This window comes from Musca autumnalis, unplaced genomic scaffold (assembly GCF_047663935.1).
Source record: "Musca autumnalis isolate F117 unplaced genomic scaffold, ASM4766393v1 scaffold_2, whole genome shotgun sequence".
Lineage (NCBI taxonomy): Eukaryota > Metazoa > Arthropoda > Insecta > Diptera > Muscidae > Musca > Musca autumnalis.
In genome coordinates this window covers 158,052,861-158,058,860 of record NW_027411755.1, presented here as the reverse complement: position 1 = coordinate 158,058,860, position 6,000 = coordinate 158,052,861, and positions in this window count along the sequence as shown.

Here is a 6,000-nt window from a genome sequence, read left to right as displayed (position 1 = left end):
GTCAACATAGGCCCATGTTCGGATATAGCTCCCATGTAACGGTACCTCCCAATTTTCAGTAATTTGGCAATTTTAGCTACGATTTTTAACAGAACTAACTGTAATTTGACATTTGAAGGTTGTAGTGGTCACCACACATCTGCATCAACAATTTTCAACATTACCCCAATATAACGATACTTCCCTATTTTCGGTACTTTGATGATTTTACTTAAAATGTTTAACCGAACGTAGGTCCATGTTTTTGTATAGCCCCAAAACAAACCTCCCGATTTTCCGTACCTTAGCTTTATTTTTTGGACGAACTTTCTGTAATTTGAAATTTAAAAGTCAACAAAAATTCTGCAACAAAAATTGTTCATTTAAGTTCATATTTTCGTATAGCCCAGATACCTCCGAACTACCTGTTAATGACATTTGAAGTTCCCACGTTATGTACCGATTTTCGATATTTTGAGGATTCTACGTAAATTTTTTAACCGAATTAGGAGTTATTTGACATTAAAGGCTCCCATCAAAAACTGTCAACATAGGCCCATGTTTTATTATAACCCCTATATAACAGTACCTCCCAATTTCTAGCCCACCAAAAATTGTCAACAGTTAGATATAGGCACCATAAAAAAGGGCCTCCCGAATGAAGCATTTTATGTACATTATCTGACATTTTAACGTACTCACTTAAAGTTGGGGACAGGCATGAATATTTTATGGTGGAGGGTATGAAAAGTTCGGCCCGGCCGATCGGTTTTATATTCTTGTTCGTTTTTCGTGTTTTATATGGTCTCTTGCACGACTTCTAAAGGGAGACCAACAATTTAGCACGATCGTGTCACATAGTGCAGATCGTGTTTAGTCGTGTCGTGCAAAACCGTGTCGAACAAAAAAACACGATCACGCACGGCAAAAAATTGATTCCGGCACGACACGCACAAACACGGCGTTTTTCGAGAAGACACGAACACGCACTACTCACGGCACGACACGCGCCCGCCTCTAATCGACACCTCCAAACAGGGACGTAGCCAGGATTTCATTTCGGGGGGGGGGCCCACCTGACCAAAATTTTGAAAGTTCATGTTAGCGAAAATGTCTTATTTAGCAAAGATGTAAACCTTATTTTAGACTTATTCTACTGATGAAATAATTTTCATTACTATTTTTTAATTCAAATGCTATTTTTAATAAGACTTCTTGGTCAATTTTATCTTGTTTTTAGAACTTTTTTGGCAATATGTCACAGTTAATATATGGTCAAAACAATGAATATATTAATAATCCCATATATTTTTGGGCGTATCATCTATTAAATAATTCACAACTACAGTGAATGTTATGAAATTCAGTGATATCACTTCATAACATTTAATTTTTCAAAAATCTTAACATTATAATTTTCAAAAATATGCAAAAATCCGATGCCTAATTATCACAAAGAATTTCTGAATGCCAAGAACTAATGCTGAGCAATAGTTAGTCTATCCATCAAGAAATTCTAGCACCTAATCGCGGTTATGTAAATGACAAATTCTGTCGCCATATCATGCATCTGTCAATAGACTAATTTTAGCGTCCAATCGTCGGACTTCACTTATAGAAATTCTGGATCTTCTCATAAATTGATCAGGAATAAGGGAAACTCTGGAATTCAGTCTTAACATCTTTTAAAATGAAATTATATCGCCCAATCCAAGGTCTATACATGTATACATTCTTTTAGCAAAAATCCCTAAACACTATTTTTCCCAATCTTCATTTTTTAGCCAAAATGTGCCTCATCGAAATAATGGCTTTAGGGCCAGAAAACTTGGAGTCGACTTAGCTATGTCCGTTCGTCTGGGTAGCCACCTGGAGAGCACGATAATTCTCAAACAGATCATCCAATTCGGTCCAAAATTTGGCCTTCGTGATATTTTGATCAGCTTCGAAGATGGGCCATATCGATCTACTCTTTAGGTAAACTTCCTCAGAGTATTTCAAAAATTTTCAGCGAAGTGCAGTTTAAGACCTCTCTGGATAAGCTGTGTATGCTTAAGACCTCAATGGTCATGGCTTCACCTCCTTTATTCTAATAATTTAGTTATAAGTAAAAATATGAAATAAATAAATTAATAAATAAAAAAACTCTCTGGAAACGCTTTGCTTTTTTGCAACAAGTGTTCCCTATTACTACCGTACAAGTTTTTCAGAGGCAAGTCTATACTTCCAGAGAAAATGGCCCGAAAGCTGTAAAGAACACCTAAGGCAATCTTATCGCAATATTTCAGCGAGCATTATATATACAAAATTCGAAGATGGTGCTTTTCGGTCTACTTCTTCTGGTATTTTCCCCCCAAATTTCAAGAATTTTAGCTAAAGTGGTATGCGCGAGTTTTCTGGAACGGAGCAACAGATTCGGTCCAAACTTTGGATTTAGAAATATTTTTTCCAAACTTAGTTTTTGCTCGAAAATGCGCCATACTGGGGTACCTCCCTCACAAACCTTCAAAATAGTTGTTTAAGTGCAGTTTAAGGTCTATTTGAGGATCTTTAGAAATTTGTAGTGAAAGCATTCCTTGCGGTTAGAGCGGTATTATGTTTTTCGTGGGCAAGTCCATATTTTCTGACATAAGTGTCAAAAGGTCAAAATTATACTGTGACGAACTGAAATGACTGGTGGGCGCAATATCTTTTAAAAGGAATGACTCCCAAAATAAGATCTATTACCAAAATGAACTATGTCGGTCCGGTCCATTTCTCCATACCTCCTCCGCAAAACTTGTGATCAATGATACAAATCCATATTTTGTTTGCAAGTTCATTCGTCCGAAAAAGGCTAAAAATTTCTGAAAATCTCCTAATGCATAGTTTTTGGGTGTAAGGATTTTGGCTGTGTAGCCGCTATTCGATCTGTCTATACATGAAATTTGCAATTCACACTGGCTCAGCGTATATTCCTATCTGCAAAGTCGAGTGGTACTTGTTAAGATTTCGACAAATAAGAACCTGTTTCCGATCAGTTTTTAGATTTCGTTTGTCGTCACAAGGTCCTTTACCGAAGGAGGAAAAATTAACATTTCTAGAAATGTGCATCCATTGAAAGTACTTCCCAAAATACAATTGCTGTGGGTTTATATGACGGTTTCTTCTGGTTTTATTCAAAGAGTAATCGACAGAAAAATCCATGAAGATGAAATTCATTATAATTTTGAAATATTGGAAATACATTTATTTCAATATTGGAGATATATTTATTTCAATATAAATCAATATTGTTTTTCAAAATAGTCTGGCTTAATCCCATTATTGTTGTTTTATTATTTTAAAACAACTAATTTATTAGTTGAAAAAAAAAAATAAATAAAAAATAAATCAATATATATAAAGTAGAAAAATGTTTGTACGTTTGTTTGTTTGAAGTTTATGGGCTCAAAAACCGCTAAACCGACCTTCCTGAAATTTTCAGAGTATGTATATCACAAAATTTTAATTTTTTATGCAAATATCTATAAAATGGTAACAAATAATGTCTCCAAATTTTGGATGTGTGCAAAAATTTGGCCTAGAAATAAATCTGCCAAATTATATTGAAATCGGTTCAGATTTGGATATAGCGCCCATTTCATGTATTTTATGCATTAAACACGCTATGTATGTCCAATTTCAATGAAATTTGGAATGTGTGACGGAATTGGGTCTAGAAATACATTTTTCAAATTATATTGAAATCGGTTCAGATTTCGATATAGCTCCCATATATGGAGAACATTTTGAACAAAATCGTGGCGAAGGTGCCCCATGTTACCATATATTTTCGTCGATTTCATGTATTTGATGCACCAAACACGCTTTATATACCCGATTCTAATGAAATGAGTGAGAAAATTTGCCTAAAAATAAATTTGTCAAAATATATTTTACCTTATTCGGGGTAGCGAAGCGCACCGGGTTCAGCTAGTAAAATATAAACATTGACCTCAAGCTCAAAAAGCTTGATTTTATTAACATTCGAAAGGTCGAACAAAACATAAAAATTCGGCAGAAAAATCCTTTTGTCAAATGCTTGATATATATAGTTGTTTTATTGCAAATTTCAAACATAATAAAGAATTTGTACTTGTTATGAATTTCAAAATAGTTCATTATAAAAACGTGTTAGAAAAAATATACAAACACTTAAAAACCACAAAGATTAAGCAAAGATTTTACCTTTTATTGTTGAATTGCTCTTATAAAAAATTTCAAAACCAAAAATATCGCAAAAATGTTTTTTCTCGATGCTGATTATAAGCCAAAGTATTGGGCGTAATATGTTACAAACGTTCAATAAATACAAATAAACGTATTGTTCTGAACTCAGTAACACTTACAATCAGCCTAAATTCCGATTAAACGCTTAAACAACACCTTCATTATTTTTTCTTGAACAATTTAAAACAGTTTAAAATTTTAATCAAAAATTTAAAAATGTGTAACACAAGCTAATATCCTATGGGAACTAAAATCATTTCGGGGGGGGCCCGGGCCCCCCCCTGGCTACGTCGGTGCCTCCAAATAATAGTATGCTAAGTCTAAAAAGTGAGTTTTGCAGGAGAAGCTCTCAAAGTTTGGCAATTTTTTTGAACTTCAGTACTATGCTAAGTCAATATTTGTTTATAACTTCTGTTCGGATTAACCGATCTTTACCAAAATTAGACAGAATTTAAGTTAAAGGACGTTCGACACCTCCAAATAATAGTTTGCTAATTCTGAAAAGCGTGTTTTGCAGGACAAGCTCTAAAAGTTTGGAAATTTCTTTGACCTTCAGTACTATGCTTTGTAAATATTTGTTAATAACTTCTGTTCGGATCATTACCAAAATTTGACAGAATTTAAGATAAAGGACGTTAAATATAAAAATGTAAGGAACTTGAAAACATGCTAAGTCGACTTAGCATACTATTATTTGGAGGCGTCGATATTAGGAATTTGTATGATATCAAGCGAATGTCTGTTCAAATATCGTTGATGATAATTTTATATTTTGGATGAAGGTCAATATTATCAGGTTTAGAGTGTGCATACACAATAGAAAATATTTTTCAAACGCTTCTACTCTGAAAAATCTCAATATAAGCATTTCAGATTATATGAACACTACCATATACGTTAAAATTTTATAATTTGTGAACTATATATGTGATAAATAAAGACCAATTTTCCCTCAATTTTCTTCTAGAATTAAACAAACTCATAACATTATGCTTTTTCACATCATGAATAATGAAAAATATAACGATAATAAAAAGACTTAAGAAACAAACTTTGTTCATTTGTATAATCGCAATGGCCCAATGTTTCCCACAGGCAACATTTGGCACCTCCCTAACCACAAGGAATTGATAAGAATTTTTTGCATAAAGGACTTATTTTTGCGACTATTAATCATAATTAATATGAAAAATATTTTTATCTCCACGGAATAAAATTCGGGGTTCAAAGGGTTAATAGCATTACCAAGGAGATTGAACCATCCATTGTAACTTGTGGTGCTTCCTCCTCGGCAGGAAGAGATTCATTGCGACGTAGTACTCTTTTCATTGCCCTGGGGTGCTCGTCAAACTGTCCATTAAAATAACTAACTTCCTTTTTACAGGTTTCTAGAGTGACTTAATCGTTACCAAAAATTTACTTATTCCGGCGCCAATGGATGCACATGATTTAGCCATTTGTTCCGCTTATGCTCACCAACTAACCTGTTAACTTCCATTATGGGAAGAAGGTTTGACCCAAGGGAAACTGCTGGCCCCCCTGTCCACCCCACCAGAGTTTACACTTTTAGGGTTTTTAGGTTTTTACGATTTTGCTTGGAAACCGAAAGTCCTATCGAAATGAGATCAGAGAGTGTATAGTAGCTGTGAAAAATCTCTACAAGATTGACCTTTATGATAATTTCGTAGGTTTTACCATTTCTGAGATATAGATGTTCAAATTGGGACAATGCACTGACTGTATCGCATCCTTATAAAACAATGACATGCG